Below are 21,065 nucleotides of genomic sequence, written 5' to 3' on the forward strand. Positions count from 1 at the left end.
CCCAGCCGCTCCGCGGCATGTGGGATCTTCCCGGGCCGGGGCACAAACCCGTGTCCCCCGCATCGGCAGGCAGACTCTCAACCACTACGCCACCAGAGAAGCCCCTGGCTGTCTTCTTTGGAGAAATTTCTGTTTAAATCTTCTGCCTGGGACTTCCCTGGCGGTACAGTGGTTAGGACTCTGCATTTCCAGTGCGGGGGGCACGGGTTCAATCCCTGGTTGGGGAACTAAGATCCTGTGTGCAGCGCAGTGCGGCACCTCCACCACCACGAGATCTGCTGCCCATTTTTCGATTGGGTTGTTTTCTTGACATAGGGCTGCATGAGCTGTTTGTACGTTTTGGAGGTTAATCCCTTGTTGGTTGCTTTGTTGGCACATTATTTTCTCCCATTCTGTGGGTTATCTTTTTGTTTATGGTTTCCTTTGCTGTGCAAAAGCTTTTAAGTTTCATTAGGTCCCATTTGTTTATTTTTGTTTTTATTTCATTACTTTAGGAGGTGGATCAAAAAAGTTATTGCTGCAATTTATGTCAAAGAGTGTTCTGCCTATGTTTTCATCTAAGAGGTTTATAGTGTCCGCCCTTACATTTAGGTCTTTGATCCATTTTGGTGTATTTTGGCATATGGTGTTAGAGAATGTTCTTTTTTTTTTTCTTTTTTAAATTATTTATTTATTTTAACATCTTTATTGGAGTATAATTGCTTTACAATGGTCTGTTAGTTTCTGCTTTATAACAAAGTGAATCAGCTATACATATACATATACATATATCCCCATAGCTCTTCCCTCTTGCATCTCCTACCTTCCCACCCTCCTTTTTAAATTTAAAAAATTTTTAAATTTTTGGCTGCATTGGGTCTTCATTGCCATGTGAGCTTTCTCTAGTTGTGGCGAAGGGGGGCTACTCTTCATTGTGAGCAAGGGCTCTAGGTGCATGGGCTTCAGTAGTTGTGGCTCAAGGGCTCTAGACTCAGGCTTAGTAGTTGTGGTGCACGGGCTTAGTTGCTCTGCCTCATGTGGGATCTTTCCAGACCAGGGCTCAAACCCATATCCCCTGCATTGGCAGGCAGATTCTCAACCACTGTGCCACCAGGGAAGTCCCATTAGAGAATGTTCTAATTTCATTCTTTTACATGTAGCTGTCCAGTTTTCCCAGCACCACTTATTGAAGAGACTGTCTTTTCTCCATTGTATATTCTTGCCTCCTTTGTCATAGATTAATTGACCATAGATGCATGGATTTATTACTGGGCTTTCTATCCTGTTCCACTGATTTATATTTCTGTTTTTGTGCCAGTACCATACTTTTTTGATGACTGTCGCTTTGTAGTATAGTCTGAAGTCAGGAAGCCTGATTCCTCCAGCCTTGTTTTTCTTTCTCAAGATTGCTTTGGCTATTTGGGATCTTTTGTGTTTCCATACAAATTTACAATTCCATTGTTCTTGTTCTGTGAAAAATGCCATTGGTAATTTGATAGGGATTGCATTGAATCTGTAGATTGCCTTAGGTAGTATAGCCATTTGACAATATTAATTTTTCCAACCCAAAAACATGGTATATCTTTCTATCTGTGTCATCTTTGATCTCTTTCATCAGAGTCCTATAGTTTTCAGAGTACAGGTATTTTGCCTCCTTAGGTAGGTTTATTCCTAGGTATTTTATTATTTTTGATGCAGTGGTAAATGGGATTATTTCCTTAATTTCTCTTTCTGCTCTTTCATTATTAGTGTATACAAATGCAGGAGATTTCTATGTATTAATTTTGGTTTTTTGTTTCATTTATATTTATTTTTGGCTGTGTTGGGTCTTTGTTTCTGTGCGAGGGCTTTCTCTAGTTGCGGCGAGTGGGGGCCACTCTTCATCGCGGTGCGTGGGCCTCTCACTGTCGTGGTCTCTCTTCTTGCAGAGCACAGGCTTCAGACACGCAGGCTTAGTAGTTGTGGCTCATGGGCCCAGTCGCTCCGCAGCATGTGGGATCTTCCCAGACCAGGGGTCGAACCCGTGTCCCCTGCATTAGCAGGCAGATTCTCAACCACTGCGCCACCAGGGAAGCCCTGTGTATTAATTTTGTATCCTGCAACTTTACCAAATTCATTTATGAGCTCTAGTAGTTTTCTGGTAGCATCTTTAGGATTTTCTATATATAGTATCATGTCATCTGCAAACAATGACAGTTTTACTTCTTTTCCAATTTGGATTCCTTTTATTTCTTTTTTATTCTCTGATTGCTGTGGCTAGGACTTCCAAAACTATGTTGAATAAAAGTGGTGAGAGTGGACATCCTTGTCTTGTTCCAGATATTAGAGGGAATGCTTTCAGTTTTTCACTGTTGAGAATGATGTTAGCTGTGGGTTTGTCATATATGGCCTTTAGTGTGTTAAGGTAAGTTCCCTCTATGCTCACTTTCTGGAGAGTTTTTTTTTTATCATAAATGGGTGTTGAATTTTGTCAAAAGCTTTTTCTGCATCTATTAAGATGACCATAGTTTTTATTCTTCAGTTTGTTAATATGGTGTATCACACTGATTGATTTGTGTATATTGAAGAATGCTTGCATCTCTGGGATAAATTCCACTTGATCATGGTGTATGATGCTTTTAATGTATTTTTGGATTCAGTTTGCTAGTATTTTGTTGAGTATCTTTGTGTCTGTGTTCATCAGTGATTCTGGCATGCAATTTTCTTTTTTTGTAGTATCTTTGTCTGGTTTTGGTATCAGGGTGATGGTGGCCTCATAGAATGAGTTTGGGAGTGTTGCTCCCTTTGGAATTCTTGGAAGAGTTTCAGAAGCATGGGTGTTAGCTCTTCTCTAAATGTTGGATAGAATTCACCTGTGAAGCCATCTGGTCCTGGACTTTTGTTTGTTGGAAGTTTTTAAATGACAGTTTCAATTTCACTACTTGTGATTGATCTGTTCATATTTTCTATTTCTTCCTGGTTCAGTCTTCAAGGTTCTACATTTCTAAGAACTTATCCATTTCTTCTAGGTTGTCCATTTTATTGGCATACAGTTGCTTGCTGTAGTCTCTTATGATCCTTTGTATTTCTGTGGTGTCAGTTGTAACTTCTGTTTCATTTCTAATTTTATTGATTTGAGTCCTCTCCCTGTCTTTCTTGATGAGTCTGGCTAAAAGTTTATCAATTTTGTTTATCTTTTCAAAGGACCAGCTTTTATTATTTATTTATTTATTTAAAAAATTTTCTGTATGTATTTAATCTCCAGTCTCGTTCAACTGCTACACAGTCTTTGTCACACATTTAACAGATATTTATTGAGTTTCTACTATGTACCAGACTATGTGCTAGAAGAATTCAGATACATTGATTTGATTGATTGGATTTCAAAAAGCTTAGAGTACAGTGGGCATCCAAAGGTTTGATATACATAAAACTTCTTAATAAGGCACCATCATTCTACAATTTTTTCTCAGTTTCTAAATTTAGAGTCTTTTTAATACTTGGGGAATGACCTAATTAACCAATAGCACTATGATGCTGAAAGCACTTACATTATAAAAAATATACATGATTATTCTGTAATTTATTATAAGGCAAATATGCAGAGCATTTGCTTAATTATTATTTTAATAGAGTACTTTGTCCATTTAGGGAGTTAAATTTAAAGTATCATGATAAAATCATAATAATTATGACATTTAGGTAACCTCACCTAAACCTATAACTTCAAATAAAATCAGTGACTCCCAAATGTGTATTTTTGGCCAACAGCTTGCTTTTGAGTTTCAGAAACTTGAAACCAATGCCCTGCTATACATTTCTACCTAAGTATCCCTCAAGTACTTCAAATTCAAAAGGTTCATATATAAACACAATATTTTCTCTTACAGAGCTGCTTTACCCTCAGTATGTTTTAGATTAGTTATTCATCCCAGTCCCAAGAGTTAACCTAATCCCCTGCTTCATATTTTTTTTCACACACACACACTGTATTTTATTTTTACAGGAGATAAATAAACTGACACCAAGCATTGTAAATGGATGACCACAACAAAAGCAACAGTGATTGCAATTACCAAACACGAAACACACTCATACTATGTCATAATATTGACATTCAGTCCAGGAATCCTCCACTGTAACAGCTCCTTTACTTTGCAGTGAAAAGTGCTTTGTATATTTTTTGCCTCTGAGTCCTTGTGGGATTTTTTTTTTATTCAAACAGAAAGTCACAAAAATTATAATTCTCATCAGTTCACTCAGTCCCATGTATTAATTTTTTTCATCTTGATCTCTTGTTAGCGCTTTTATGAATTCATCAGTTTTCCATTAGAGTTCTGAAAATGCTTATCCATTCAGTTCAGCAGTATAGTCAGTTACCAGAAACCTGTAGTATGTTTCTGTTTTTGTTCCAGTACCGTATTGTCTTGATTACTGTAGCTTTGTATACAAAGCTTTGTATACTATACAGTATAGTCTGAAGTCAGGGAGTCTGATTCCTCCAGCTCTGTTTTTTTCCTTCAAGACTGCTTTGGCTATTCGGGGTCTTTTGTGTCTGCATACAAATTCTTCCAATCCAACAACATGGTATATATCTCCATCTGTTTGTATCATCTTTAATTTCTTTCATCAGTGTCATATTTTTCTGTGTACAGGTCTTTTGTCTCCCTAGGTTGCTTTATTCCTAGGTATTTTATTTTTTTTTGCATTGGTAAATGGGAGTGTTTCCTTAATTTCTCTTTCAGATTTTTCATCATTAGTGTATAGGAATGCAAGAGATTTCTGTGCATTAATTTTGTATCATGGTTTAGCCTCCATGTGCTAGTGTTTTTCCATTTTTTTCCTGTAATTGATTTCTAATCTCATAGCGTTGTGGTCAGAAAAGATGCTTGATATTATTTCAATTTTCTTAAATTTACTGAGGCTTGATTTTTGACCCAAGATGTGATCTATCCTGGAGAATGTTCCATGCGCACTTGAGAAGAAAGTGTAATCTGCTGTTTTTGGATGGAATGTCCTATAAATATCAATTAAATCTATCTAGAACCAGCTTTTAGTTTCATTGATCTTTTCTATTGTGTTCTTCATCTCTATTTCATTTATTTCTGCTCTGATCTTTATGATTTCTTTCCCTTTACTAACTTTGGGTTTAGTTTATTCTTCTTTCTCTGGTTGTTTTAGGTGTAAGCCTAGGTTTTTTATTTGAGCTTTTTCTTGTTTCCTAAGGTAGGATTGCATTGCTATAAACTTCCCTCTTAGTACTGCTTTTGCTGTGTCCCGTAGGTTTTAGATCATCATATTTTCATTGTCATTTGGCTCTAGGTATTTTTTGATTTCCTCTTTGATTTCTTCAGTGATCCATTGGTTGTTTAGTAACATATTGTTTAGCCTCCATGTGTTTGTGTTTTTTACAGTTTTTTTTTTCCTGTAATTGATTTCTCATCTCATAGCACTGGGGTAAGAAAAGATGCTTGCTGTGATTTCTATTTTCTTAAATTTACTGAGGCTTGATTTGTGTCCCAAGATGTGATCCTGAAGAATGTTCCATGTGCACTTGAGAAAAAAGTGTATTCTGCTGTTTTTGGATGGAATCTTCTATAAATATCAATTAAGTGCATCTAGTCTAATGTGTCATTTAAGGTCTGTGTTTCCTTATTGATTTTCTGTCTGGATGATCTATCCATTGATGTAAGTGGGGTGTTAAAGTCTCCCACTATTATTGTATTACTGTTGATTTCTCCTTTTCCGGCTGTTAGCATTTACCGACCCCTGCCTTCTTAGGAGATCCTCCAAGACCTGCAGGTAGGTCCAGCACAGGATCCTATGGAGTTACTGCTTTGTGTTGGGTCCCAGTGTATTTGAACCCTTGTGAGTGCTCTCCAAGAGTGCAGTCTCTGTTTGCCCCAGTCCTGTGAAGCTCCTGTACTTGAGCCCCACTGGCCTTCAAAGCCAACTGCTCTGGGCGGGTTCCTCCTCCCAATGCCAGACCCTCAGGCTAGGGAGCCTGACATGGGGCTCAGAACTCTCTTGTGGGAAAATCTTTGTGATATAATTATTTTCCAGTTTGTGAGTTGCCCACCCAGTGGGTATGGGATTTGATTATGTCATGAAAGCACCCCTTCTATGGTCTTGTTGTGAATTTTTTTTGTCTTTGAATGTACAGTATCTTTTGTTGGTGGGTTCCAGTCTTTTCTGTTGATTGCTGTTCAGTAGTTAGTTGTGATTTTGGTGCTTTCAGGAGAGGAGGTGAGCTCAGGTCCTTCTACTCCGCCATCTTGTCCAGAATCAAGGGGCTGCTTTTAGTTTGGATGCTTGCCGCCTCTTTCATCAGTGTGTGCCTGCCGTTATCCACTTGATATGGGGTGTGCAGGTGTGGTGGCTCTTGTGCAGTCCTAGGATGGTGGGGGAAGCACTTGGCACCTGCTTGAAGGTCTCATAGTGGCAGCTGTGGCCAGTGCACTCCCGGGACAGCAGGGGCGGGGCTTGGCGTCTGCTTGTGGGTTTCCTAGGGGTAGCTGCAGTCCGCACACTCCCGGGACAGCAGGGGCGGGGCTTGGCGTCTGCTTGTGGGTTTCCTAGGGGTAGCTGCGGTCCGTACACTCCTGGGACGGGAGGGCGGTGCTTGGCGTCTGCTTACAGGTCTTGTAGCAGTGGCGGTGACTTATGCCCTGCTCCTGTTGGCAGTGTCCTGTTGCTTGAGAATGCTTGTAGGGAAAGAACCTCTTATAGTGGTCCTGCCCCCTCTCCTTGTGCACCCCCCATTAATGGCAGTTTGCCTCTCTGGTGTGCCCAGGCTTCTTCTGTGTACACCCTTGGTTGCCACAGTCCAGCCTCTTCAGGCTGTCTCTGCACAGCCAACCCCAGTCCTACCCCTGGGTCTGGCCTCTGAAGCCTGAGCTTCAGCCCCCAGCCCCCACCTGCAGCAACAGATGAGTGTCTCAGCCTGGGGAGTGCAAGATGGCAGTGCTGACCTTCTGTGCAAGTTACTTTCTGTTTTGCCTTCCACAAACCGGTTTCTGCGCTCTCCTCCAAGGCTCTGAAGCTCCCCCTCCATCCAGGCTGATCTCCCCCGCCACTTAGGGGGCTTCCCAGGCTGTAGGAACCTTTCCTTCTTCACAGCTCCTTCCCTGGGGTGCAGGCCCCATCCCAATTCCTTTCTTTTTCCTTTTGTCCTACCTGGTTACATGGAGATTTCCTTGCCCTTCTGGGCAAGAAGTCTGAGGTCTTCTGCCGGTGTTCTGTGTTAATCCTCCTACTTGTAGATCAATTTTTAATGTTTCTGTGGAAGAAGGTGAACTCCATGTCCTACTCCTCCACCATCTTGATCCCATCCCCATATACTTTTTAAGTTGAGATACAACTGACATATAATGTTATATTAATTTCAGGTGTACAGCATAGTGATTCCATATAGGTATATATTACAGAATGATCACAATAAGTCTAACATCCATCACCATACATACACATTTTTCTTTTCTTGTAATGAGAACTTTTAAGATTTAACCTCTTAGCAACTTTCAAGTATATAATACAGTATTAACTGTAGTCACAATGCTGTACCATACATCCCCAGGACTTATTTATTTTACAACTGGAGATGTGTACGTTTTGATCCCCTTCACCCATTTCACCCCCACCCCTGCTGCTGGCAACCACCAATCTGTTCTCTGTACCTGTGACAGTGTTTGTTTTTAGATTCCACATAAGTGAGATAATACAGTATTTGTCTTCCTCTATCTGGCTTATTTCACCGAGCATAATGCCCTTAAGGTCCATCCATGCTGTTGTAAGTGCCAGGAGTTCCTTCTTCTTTATGGCTGAATAATATTCCACTGTATATATACATACCACATTTACTTTATCCATTCATCCACTGATGGACACTTAGGTTGTTTCCATGTTTTGGCTGTTGCAAATAATGCTGCAATGAACATGGGAGTGCAGATGACTCTTCAAGCTAGTATTTTTGGTTCTTTTGGATAATTACCCAGAAGTGGAATAGCTGGATCATATGGTAGTTCTATTTTTAATTTTTTGAGGAACTGCCCTACTGTTTTCCATATTGGCTGCACCAGTTTATATTCCCACCATTGGTGAATGTGGGGTCTTAAAGTTCAAAAGAGTTCCCTTTTCTCCACATCCTTACCAACTCTTGTGATCGCTTGCCTTTTTGATAATAGCTATTCTAACAGGTGTGAGGTGATATCTCACTGTGGTTTTAATTTTCATTTCCCTGATGATTAGTAATGTTGAGTAGATTTTCACATACCTGTTGGCCATCTGTATGTCATCTTTGGAAAATTGTCTCTTCATGCCCTCTGCCCATTTTTACATTGAATTGTTTTCTTGTTATTGAGTTGTATGAGTTTTTCTGTATTTCGGATATTATTCATTCATTCATTGGTGAATGTGGGGTATTAAAATCCCCTACTATTACTGTATTGACATCTATTTCTCCCTTTAGATCTGTTAATATTTGCTTTATTTAGGTGCTCCTGTATGGGGTGCATAAGTATTTACAAATGTTATATACTCTTGTTGGAGTGACCCTTTTATTATTATGTAATGACCTTCTTTGTCACTTAAAGTCTCTTTTGTCTGATAAAAGTATAGCTACCCTAGCTTTCTTTTTGGTTTCCATTTGCATGGAGTATCTTTTATCATCCTTTCAGTTTCAGTCTGTGTGCGTCCTTACATCTGAAGTGAATCTCTTGTAGGCAACGTATAGATGGGTCTTGTTATTTTTTGAAAAATCCATTGTCACTCTGTCTTTTGATTGGCGAATTTAGTCCTTTTACATTTAAAGTAAGTATTGATAGATATATACTTATTGCCATTTCTCTGTTTTCTGTCTTTGTTCCTAGGTTCATTTCTTTTTGTCTTACTCTCCCTTTCTGATTTGACAATTTTCTGTCATGCTATGCTTGGATTCCTTTCTTTTTCTCTTTTGTGTATCTACTCTAGGTTTTTGCTTTGTGGCTACCATGAGACTTACATAAAACATTTTAGAGATACAGCTGTTGATTTGATAGCAGCTCCAGTTCAAATGCTTTCTAAAGGTCTACATTTTTACTCCCCACACACACTTTGTTTTTGATATCACAATTTACATATTTTTATCTTGTGTATCCATTAACACATTATTGTAATTATAGTTATTTTTACTACTTTTGGAGTGGGCAGAGGAAGAGCAGGAAGATGGTACCAGGCAGTCTTCTGGTCTCTGGAGAGGATTATAGTTGGTCCCTAGATGTGTGTTTAATTAGAAGCCCGCCACTCAGGTTGCAGCTGTGAAGATAAGCTTACAGGCCTCTTTCCCAGAAAGAAGGTGTTTCAGTCTGCTGGCTCTCTGCTGCTGTGCCCTGGGGTGTAGGTAGTTAAGAACTCTTTCTCTGTTACTGTCTTGTGGGACCCATAAACATAAACCTTGCTGGCCACCAGAGCCAGGTGATCAAGGGGTGTTCCCTGGGCAGTAGCCACAAAAATTGGGACACCATACATGTACACAAGCTCCTTTTGGGGAGATAGCAGAGATTTAGAGCAAGGCAGAGAGACAGCACAAAGATGGCACCTGCCAGCCTTCATCTTTGCAGAGTATTTCAGTAGGCTCCTGGATGTATGTTAAAGCAGATGCCTGCCCCACAAGGTGATGGTTTAAAATAAGCAAATAAGCCTCTTTCACAGAAAGACTGGATGTGTTTCAGTGGGCTGACTCTGCACTGGTCCCCAGGTGGGTAGCCAGGTGAGTCCCTGGGAGTCCTCTAAGGAAAATGCTCAGTTTGCTATAGCCTTGTCTTATAGTGGGTGCAAGCCCTCTTGGCTTTCAAAACTAGATGTTTTGCGGGTTCACCTGTCAGGTGCAGGTCTTAAAAGTTGTGGTGCCAGATGTGGGGTTTGAACCCGTCACTCCTCATGGAGAAGCTCAAGGTTGTGAGTTCCCCTCTTTTTGTGTGTCACTGAACCGGGGGCGGGTTCATGGTAAGATTGTGTCTCAGCCTCTTCCACCCATTTTGATGTGGGATTTTCTTCTTTGCCTGATGTGTAGGAGTCACTCAGCTAGTTTTGGGGTTTCTTTCAGAGGATACTATTTTGTATGTAGCTGTAGATTCAGTGTGTCCGTGAGAGGAGGTGGGTTCATCTTGAACCCAAACCTTCATGGACTTTTTTTTTTTTTTTTGCGGTACGCGGGCCTCTCACTGTTGTGGCCTCTCCCGTTGTGGAGCACAGGCTCCGGAGGCGCAGGCTCAGCGGCCATGGCTCACGGGCCTAGCTGCTCCGCGGCATGTGGTATCTTCCCGGACCGGGGCACGAACCCGTGTCCCCTGCATCGGCAGGCGGACTCTCAACCACTGCGCCACCAGGGAAGCCCTCATGGACTTTTTATAGCCTGCTTTTGGCATGCAACAATATGTTACATTTTTCATGTTGATAAAAATAAAAGTCAAGCCCTTTTTCACGCTGAAAAATGTCATATGTATACTCCAAAAATTACTTTCAAGAACTTTGTCAGTTCTGTATTGTTAAATGTCTAGACTATTTGATATTTGTCTATTATAAACAACAGTTATAAGCACTCTTGTGCTTACATTTTTATCCAACTGTGCAATTATCTCTTTAGGATAATTCCTAGAAATTGGATTGGTAGGTCAGGGGGTCTTCTTATTTTCCATTTTGATACATTGTGCTAAAATTCTCTTTGGGAAGGCTGTACCAGTGTGTTAGGCCTTGCTGCTTCACATACTGGCCAACTAGTTTTGTTTGTCTATTTCATCTTTGCCAGTATTACTGGGAGTAGATGATATCTTTGATATTGTAATTCACGTTTCTTCGATTAGGAATGAAACTGAATGTTCTTTTCATATTTTAATTGGCTATCTTTTTTAGTTTGCTCACTCAGGTCCTTGTCCGTTTTTCAATTTGGTCTTTAATACATTGATTTGTAAGAGTCCTTCATATATGTAAAGGATTTTAATCATTTTCCTGACATACTGCAAATGCTCCCAACTCTGTCTTTCCTTCTTGTTTGCGGCCCTCTTTCTCTGTACAGAGACTTAAGGTTCACAGACGCCCAAACTTACCAATATTCATGATTAGAATGCTGAGAATACACATCTCTTTTCTCCCAGTCCTTCTCTGGTCTTGTCTTTTTTTGGGGAAAAGGTATGCATACTTCTTATTGAAATATGACATACATATAAAAGTGGCCATAAGTGTACAACTCAATCAATTTTCTCCAAGTGAAAGGCATCCCAAATTCTGACCTAGAAATCCCTGATGTGCCCTCTTTCAGGCCATCATAGTGTCGAAGTGTGAGGTCTAATGTAGGAAACAGCTTTATAATTTCCTATATGGCAGGCCAGTTGTCCCTACACTATTTATTTAACTATTTTTTTCATTCATTTACCTGTATTTTTACTCATGGATTAGAAATGTCTGCTTATATTCCCACAATCACTGGGTCTGTTTCTAGCCTTGCTGTTTTAGTCCATTGATCTGTGTGGTTTCGTCACTGTCATATTCTTTTCATTAGTCAGGTGGGGTTTATAGTACATTTTCAAAACTGCTTGTGTAAGCTCCACCTCATTGCTATTCTTTCTCAGATAAGATTTAGAATCATTTGCAATGTGCCTCCCTTGTCTGCCCAAATCCTATTAAGATTTTAATTGTTAAGTCATTAAATGTATCAGTTAATTTAGGAAAAGTTGACTTTTTTTCTTAGTGTTGTCTTCCCATATAAGAACAAGGTTCTTCTCTCCATTTGTTCAGTGTTCCTTCTGTGTTCCTTGCTGGGATTTTGTTTTCTTCAAATAGATCCTGCACATCTTGTTAAGTTTATTCTTAGGCATTTTAAGGCTTTTCATTGTTATTGCAAATAGATGATTTTCTTCCATTATAACTTCTAGCCTAACATTCTAACTAGCTATTGGTATTTAGAGAGGCTATTAAGTTTTTTGTCTATTGATTTTTCAAACCGCCAGCTTACTGAACTCATTCTGATGGGTTTTCATTTGAGTCTCTGAGTTTTTCAGGTTTGTCATTGATCTGCCCTGTGCTTTCAATCTATCCCTCCATGTTGAATCCTTCTGGTCAGCACTTTAATGTTAAGATTCCATAGCTTACAAACTGTAAAGTGAACTCCATTGACTCACTCTTTCCTCTTCTTTCCAGTCAACCTACTTAAAAGAGTTCTTCCTCCTCACTGTCTCATTTCCTTCCCCCCACTCACTCGTCCCCCCGCTCCAACTGGTTGCAACCTTCCTGACTCCATCCAACAAAATGCTTGGTAAGGTCTCTGTGAGCGCCACGTCTCTAAATCCAAACGTCGTTTTAACCCTGCATTTTTGCGGGACCTCTCCTTCACATACGGTTCTGATGGCCTCGCCCTCGCGCGCTGTCCCCTTCCTACGGTATCGTCACCTTGCATTTTGTGGTCTTCCTCCTGCATCTTCCACTGCTCTTCCTCAGTCTCTCTGTGGTACACCTTCCTCTACTCTTTATTATTGAGGATTCTTTATTTTTTTATACAGCAGGTTCTTATTAGTTATCTAATTTATACAAATTAGTGTATGTATGTCAATCCCAATCTCCCAATTCATCCCCGCTCCCCCACTGAGGATTCTTATTGCTTAATATTAGATCCTCATCTTTTCATATTTTACTCTCCACTTAGGTGATTTCACCCATTTTTATGATTTTAATCACCAACTATATGCTCATGACTCCCATCTTTATATCTCTAGTCTAGGCCTTTCTTCTGAGCTGCGATTCATATATCCATTCACCTCCTCCACATTTCTGCTTGAATGTCTCAAACTCACCTTAAATTCACCACGTCCAATATTAAAATCATGACATTTCTCCCCAAGTCCACTCCTCTTCACAGTTTCCATCAGTGCATGGCATCACTACCCAACCTGGAACTGTCCTTTGCTGTTCCCTTCTCTCTCATCATCATAGCCGGTACTAAAACCATGTGGATTTAACATCCTAATAATAGATGCTGAATCCTTAATCTTATCTCCTTTTCCACCACCAGCATCACTCTGGTTTTAACTACCATCACCTTTCCCTGGATGGCTAAGGTAGCGTCCTGCCTGGTCTCCTCTGTGCTCTTACTCTCCTCCAACTCATTTTCCTCACCGCATCCGTGCAGATCTTACATTGTTCTTGTGCTTAAACTCTTTGTCATCTTGCCCTTGCCATTCCTTAACAATAAAGACCAAAATCCTCAACATGTGCTATGGGGCTGTAGCAATGAGGCCCCCATCTTGTACTCTTACCTGCTTGTAAAATTTCAAACACAGAAATGTGTAACTGAGAAAGGAATAATTCTCTCTAATTCTATCACCAGAGATAACCACCAGTGTATGTCTTAATGGTTTGGGGTATATTCTTCCAGATGCTTTTTTATGCATATATATTATGTCTCTCTTGGTATATCTGTTGTTATCAGTAATATACCAGAGTTGTATGAGTGTTATCTATAAACTTATTACATACATATTATACTAGAGGCTTGTAAATATGTAGATAGACTTACTTAATAAATATCTAGATAGATAGATATCTGTGTATCTACCTGTTATGGTCACCTGCAGAGACAGACGGAACTTCCCTCCACTCCTCCCCACCCCCCCAAAAAAAACTGGGGGTCAGATGTCAAGACTGATGTCACATACACACACCAAGAGGGTATGAAAGGTTTATTGTTTAATTACATAGCTGAGATCTCTGGGAGAGCAGGGTAGCCCTCTCAGGCAGATCCAAAATGGCCTGAGAGAGCAGGCAAGGAGATTGGCTGGGGTTTTTCTTGCGGCCAGATTTGAGTGTTTCCATGCTAGGGCAGGGGCTTGTGTGGTTTGAATCTCCTGCCAGTACCAAAGGATGAAGCATCCAGGCTTTCTTACCAGTTTGTTCAGAAATAGGGGTACAAGGGGAAGAGAGAAGGGTGAGGCTTAAAGGCTGTCAGCAGTCATCAAGTGGAGTCAGACTCCTCTTTACACTATGTATCCATGTGTGTGTGTGAGTACACATGTGGATAGGCCCATGTTCAAACATACACATACACAAACCTGTCCATCCATCCATCTATCCACACATACCTACATATATATCTACATATTGCAACTGCCTTTTGTCATTAATAATCATTTTATGTTAGTACGCGGAGATCAACCTCATTCTCTTATGTAGGTGCATAGATTTCTATTGTAGGGATGTGTATAATTAGATAGCCATTACCTTGTTGATGAAGTTGTTTCTCATGTTATTTCTTTCTGCTTTTACAAACAACGGGGCACTGAACATCATGCACAGCTTTGTAACTGTGCGACTATGTTAGTCACTGAGCTCTCTTATGTTCCGGATACTGTGAAAACCCAGGTCCCAGATTCTTTGAAGTGACATTCTAGTGGAGAATAGACAAGGGACAAACAAACAGTTTGCTAACATGTTCAATATGATTACTGATATAAACACATATAAAACAGGGGAAGGAGATGGTGATGGGAGTGGTCTGCTATACCGGGTGGTTAGGGAGGGCCTCTACAATAGGGCGGAGTCATGTGGGAATGGCCACAGAGTATGTCTAAGGAAAAGCATTCTTTTTTAATAAATTTATTTATTGTATTTATTTTATTTTTGGCTGCATTCGGTCTTTGTTGCTGCGCGTGGGCTTTCTCTAGTTGCAGCGAGTGGGGGCTACTCTTTGTTGCGGTGCACGGGCTTCTCGTTGCGGTGGCTTCTCTCGTTGCGGAGCATGGGCTCTAGGAGTGCGGGCTTCAGTAGTTGTGGCATGCAGGCTCAGTAGTTGTGGCTTGCAGGCTCTAGAGCACAGGCTCAGCAGTTGTGGCGCACGGGCCTAGTTGCTCCGCGGCATGTGGGATCTTCCCAGACCAGGGCTTGAACCTGTTTCCCGTGCATGGCAGGCAGATTCCTAACCACTGCGCCACCAGGGAAGCCCAGGAAATGCATTCTTACGTAGAAAAAGCCTACTGAATAATTTTTGAGGTCACAGGGTGTGCATATTTTAAATTATAATGGATCTTTTAAGAAAATTTATATAATCCTTGATATATTAATATTAACACACTCTTAAACAAGCAACCCTGTTTCTTTCCGTCATCACTAAAAAGCCTTTTTTAACCTTTTTTGATATGGTGGACAATAACTCATATCTCCTCTTAATTTGTACTTTGTTATTAGTAAGGCTGAGCATCTTTCATCTGTTTATTACCCATTTGTATTTTTTTTGGTAAACTGCTTATTTATGGGATTTGCTCTAATTTCTTCAGGCCATTAGCTATTTATTATTATACTACAGATATTTTTTCATTGTTCATGGTTTGCCTTATGATGTTACTATCAAAGTTTTTGGCATGCAAAATATAAAATTTTTTGTAGTCAACTTACCAATTATTTTCACGTAAGGAGTTAGTGTTTTGGGTCATGCTTAGTGGCCTTCATTAATCCATATTTCTCAAAATGTTTCTTAAACACTGAAAGTGCAAAGGCTTTCAATGTTTCATCTAAAACATTAAATTCTTTGATTTATTCACAATTTACTTATGCTTGAGACCTGAGGTAAAGGTCCAGCTTTAAAAAGCAACAACACAAACTGACTTAATGAGCCTGATTCAATAAAGCCAAGAGAGAGAACTGGGGAACCGGAGGTCTTCAAGCCTTTCCAGCACTTTTCTTTGGCCAGGCAGAGGAAGAGGCTGCTGAGGTTACTAGGAAGCTGGAGAAACAGGAGAAGAAACACTTGAAGAAGGCAAAGAAAAGGCTGGCTGCGATTGCCCTGGCGTCTTCAGAAAACAGCAGCAGGACCCTGGAGGAATGTGAGGGGACAAGTGAAAGAGCCAAAAAGAAGCAAAAGCAAAAGCCCCAAGGAGGCTCCTCAGGAGAATGGAATGAAGACCCATCTGTCTCCTCCAAACCCCCCCCCCCAAAGAAATCTTTTTCCAAGGAGGAGCTGGTTAGTAGTGATCTTGAGGAAACAGCTGGCAGTGGAAGTCTCACCAAGAGGAAGAAATCTTTCCCCAAAGAGGAACCAGTGAGTGACCCTGAAGAGTCAGGAAACAAGAAGGTCCCCAGGCAAAAGAGGAAATTCTCTTCCAAGGAGGAGCCACTCGGCAGTGGACCTGAAGAGGCTGCTGCCACCAAGAGCAGCAGCTCCAAGAAAAAGAAAAAGCTCTGAAACCTCCCCCAGGAAAATCAGAATGGACGTTTCCCTACTGGGGCATAACTTGCAGACGTATTTCCCAGCCCATCCCCTATCTCAATAAAAACCAAACCAAAACAGAACAAGCAAACAAAGCAACAAAACAGTGCTTAGCTGGTTGCTCCCAGGCCATTCATCATCCTTTTGTCTGGCTCTTCTCGGTTGATTTAACACGCCCCTATTACAATAACCAAATTTCCATAAATTCTTGGATCTGTTTTGTGACTCATTGTTTTACTGATCTATTTTGGCACTGATATCATATTGCTGATGACTGGAACTTTGTTTAGTGCCTCTTAGCTGAATAACCTCCCCAGATTCCCTCACCCGCACATGTTTTCAGAAGTGTCTTGATTTTTATAGATATGTTAATGCTTTCAAATTAACTTTAGAATCAGTTTTTCCCCCCAGATTGACTCAAAAATACTACTGGGATTTTGACTGAGAATCCATTAGAGTTACTACAGATTATTTTGAGAACCATTTTTTAAAACAATACTGCATTTTTCTAAGAACTAAACAAATTTATTCAATTTTTCATGTTCCTTAGTAGGGACATGAAAAATACCTTCATATATGTAATACATTTCTTAAGTTTATTCCTAAGTACTTTATTTTTGTTCCTATTTATCTGTGTCCAACAAAGTTAATATGCTGTATTTTCATTCCATTCAATGTTGTTTTTTATTTTTCTTGAGACTTCTTTGACCTGTGGATTGTTTAGAAGTGTTTGGAGATTTTGCTGTCATCTTTTATTTCTAGCTTTGATAGCATTTGAGTCAGAGAACACATTCTATAATTTCAGTTCTTTTAAATCCTTTGAGGTTAATATTATGGCCCAGAACGAGGTCTATCTTGGTGAATGTTCCATGGGCAGAAAAAAATGTGTATTCTGCTGTTTGTTCGGTGGGTGTTCTATAAATGTCAATGAGATCCTCTTGGTTGATGGTGTCATAAAGTTCTATATCCAGCTGATTTTGTCTAGTAGTTTGTCAATTGAAGTCTCCAACTATATGTAGATTTGTTTCTCCTTTCAGTTTTTTCTGAAAGAATGTAATTTGAAGCTCTTTGGTGTATAAACCTTTAGGAGTGTTTTCTTGTTGGACTGAACCTTTTATCATTGTGTAATATCCCTCTTTGTCCCTGGTCTGGGCTGATTTTTAGGAGTAGAGATTTACAGATCTCTGTTTTTTGATACAGTGAATCTGGAGTGGGGCCTGAAAATATGCATTTTAACAAAATTCCCAGATGATTTTTAGTGCTTTTGGTTTTTTTGGATATATACCCAGGAATGGAATTGCTGGGTCATATGGTAGTTCTGTTTTTAGTTTTCTGATAAATCTCCATACTGTTTTCCACAGTGGCTGCATTCTCACCAACAGTGCAAAGGTTCCCTTTTCTCCACATCTTCGCCAACATGTTATTTGTGTTCTTTTTGATTATAGTCATTCTGACAGGTGTGAGGTGATATCTCATTGTAGTTTTGATTTGCATTTCCCTGATTAATGATGTTGAGCACCTGCTAACATGCAGATGTGCCTGTTAGCCATCTGCATTTCCTCTTTGGCCAGATGATTTTTATAATTAGGTATTACTCAGAGTTCTTGCTTACAAACAATATTAATTGACTTTGGTTAACTTAGGCAGAAAGGAATTTTTTATTTTTTTAATCAATTTTATTTTTGGCCATGCTGTGCTGCATACAGGATCTTAGTTCCCTCACCAGGGACTGAACCTGTGCCCCGTGCAGTGGAAGTGCGGAGTCTTAACCACTGGACTGCCAGGGACATCCCAGAAAGGAATTTATTGAAAGAATATCCAGTAACACTGACTTGATTGCTAGAGTCCTGCTAGGAAGCAGAGCCCTAAACCCCTCTAGGGAAGCCAAAGAAATGAAGGAACTGCTCTCCCTGATCCTAGTTGGTAGAGCACAAAGTTTTATGACCTAAACTTAACCATCAGGCTCTCACACCATTTCAGACTTTGAATCTGGTGCAAAGAATATGAAGTAGAGCCAGTTTAGAATTCAGCCTGGTGGTGGTGAGAATTTTGGTGTCAAAACAGAAGTGGCAGTAGTGGCAGAACCTAGACACATGCCTAACTGTGGCATCATTTGGTCATGGTTCAGACTGCCTGGTCTCCTTTGGTTTCTATCCCTTTTCCCTTTTATCATCCTGGTTTCCCAAAACTCCTGTTTGGCGAAAATTGTAACATTTTATTTTGGGAGATAAAATCAGAAAATAATAACTATCACTTGCTAGGTCAACTACGAAATAGTAAATGTGGTTAGTACCATGGGTTTGTTTGCCTGACAAATGGAATGATTTACTGTTTTAGAAGGCAAACCGGCGGACTTCCCTGGCGGTCCAGTGGTTAAGACTGCGCATCCAATGCAGGGGGTGCGGGTTTGATCCCTGGTTGGGGAACTAAGAGCCCACATGCCGTGTGGCACAGACAAAAAAAAAACAAAAAAAAGGTCAAGTAGGCCTTATACACAGGATGGGCTCTCAAATTGTGTATCTTAGGGGAACCTTAGTGGTGGTGACAGCAGTAGGTATCTGTTGTGTGTCAGGGATCTATCTGTGACTTTGGACAAGTAGTCACTTAGCCCTTCCTTACTCTAGGATTATCTGTAAAGTGAAGAGGTTGGACTAGACCAAAGACTAGACTAGTGTCTAGGTCTCCAAACTGCAATATTCTGTGACTCTAGAGAGCCTCGTTGTTCCTTAATCATTTCAGTTAAGCATCCTTGTGAGATTAGTTGACAACTACTACCATGTGTTTGGCTTTTTGCTAACTTTGGGCAAAGTCCTAGGGAAACTGATGTGTGAGATGCAGTGTCTAAACCAGTGGTCTCCAACCTCTTTGGCACCAGGGACTGGTTTTGTGAAGACAATTTTCCACGGATGGGGGTGTGGGTGGGGGAGATGCCTCAGGCGGTAACGCGAGCGATGGGAGCGGCAGATGAAGCTTCGCTCGCTTGCCCATCACTCACCTCCTGCTGTGCGGCCTGGTTCCTAACAGGCTGCGGACCGGTACCGGTCTGTGGCCCGGGGGTTGGGGACCCCTGGTCTAAACCAGTTTCAGGATGAGAATGGTGTCCGTTTTTTCTACGGTGAGTTTTGATTGGTTGTGACCCATGAAGCATCATGAACACCCACGTTATCATTTCAGAGACCAGGAAATTACATCTGTTCCCAAAAGACTTCCTCCTGGTTGATCCTGTCGGAACTAAAGAGGGAAAGTAGACTTTTAGCAGAGGGGGTACTGCAGGAAAGGAGAGGGTTACAAGTTAAGCTGAATTGGTATGGGAGAGCGGGTAGGAAAACGGGCAGCTCTCCCGTCTTCCCCAGGTACTGGGTTGCTCTGGAGAAGCCTGAGGGCTGAATGCAGGGAGAAGTCCGACTTGGCCAGTGCGTGTTAATGTCACTCGCAGCTCATGGAAGAGTGGCACAAAATTGCCTACAGTAGCTTGGCCCAAATAAATAATAGACCTAGGATGTCAGGAATGCACAGGTTACAGAACGGCTGCAAAGCCCTTTGTTTATGTATTTGGTGAAGTGAATTCTTATTTTCTCTTTAGCATAAAAGTCAGTTTAAAAGTGACTGGGGCACAATCTATTTAGTCATTCCTTGTGCTTTGCAGGTTCTCATGAGTGCATCATTTCTGGGAGCCTTGTCTTTTCTCATCTGTCTGTGTTGTGTGTGCCATTTCTGCATTTACTCTCCCTATTGAGACCAAAGGACGGGCCCTACAGGTAAGTGATGCAGGACTCTCGTAAGCATTCTCAACTAACACCTTTTGACTAAAGGAAATAAGCTTGGAGTATGGAAATTCTTTTAAGCAGACGATGATGCCCAAGTCTGTGCTAACACAATGGTACATCTGTTTGGCAGGTTCCAGTAGAAAAAATGGGTATCCGCTGTTCCTGCATATAACTTTGAGCAGCAAACCAATTATTCCTTTCAAACCTTTCCTTCCTGTAAAAGTTGAGTAAGATGAATGATATTATTGACACCTCAGCTTTCTACCCTTCACTTTTCTGTTTGTAAGCATCGCTGCAGAGCTAAATGTGGCCAGAGGATCAGAAACAGCTATTTGCATTGCCCTTAGGATCACAGGGTCATTACTGTTGGTCCAGCTACCTTTCCCCCAATTTTGTCAGCTGCCTGTGGTAAGACTGGAGGCAAAAACTTCTGTGCTGCCCCAGTTGTCATCCAATACTAACAGACACAAAGTGCATAAAAAAGGATATCCCAAAAGTATAAGGTATGCTCCCGGGGGCAAAGTTGTATCAGAGATGGCCTCTCCTAGCCCTCTTAAGGTTGGCTCCATCTCAAAGTACAGCTGGTGGCTCTGTTGTTTCCCTGCCTTAAATGTAAAGCTTGTTGCTGGTATGCAAGGGTGTGTGTGTGTGCGCGCGTGCACACGCCCACAGGGAAAGGGGGTGAACGCCTGGGGTTAGCTGTACACGGGTGACCACTGAACAGCAGGGGAGTTAGAAGCACCAACCCTCCAGGCTGTCAAAAATGCCAGCATAATTTATAAGCAGCCTTTGGTATCCAGTTACTCGCATCTGTGGATTCAACCAACCACGGATCGTGGATTGTATAGTACTAGAGTATTTACAACTGGAAAAAAATCCATGTAAACGGGGACCTGCACAATTCAAACCCACGTTATTCAAGGGTTAACTGTGTCTTACCTGAGCTGCCACATCTAAATGGGACTGTGAAGTCATCGTGCTCCTTTGGCTGAACGTGGCTTGCCTTCTCTCCCATATCCTATTTATAGTGAACCATGGACACTTGTTAATGTCTGTGAGTAGTTGGAAAGTATTTTTGAGTAAAGGGGGCGGGGGGGGGGGGGGGGGAAAAAAAA

At 41.0% G+C, this 21,065-nt stretch overlaps 1 pseudogene; it reads left to right on the top strand.

Moving 5' to 3' along the window:
- Nucleotides 1-21,065, top strand: part of LOC112397458 (putative transporter SVOPL) — a 55,396-nt pseudogene that overhangs the window by 32,647 nt on the left and 1,684 nt on the right.

The sequence above is a fragment of the Neophocaena asiaeorientalis genome, unplaced genomic scaffold (assembly GCF_003031525.2).
Source record: "Neophocaena asiaeorientalis asiaeorientalis breed wild unplaced genomic scaffold, Neophocaena_asiaeorientalis_V1.1 scaffold692, whole genome shotgun sequence".
NCBI lineage: Eukaryota > Metazoa > Chordata > Mammalia > Artiodactyla > Phocoenidae > Neophocaena > Neophocaena asiaeorientalis.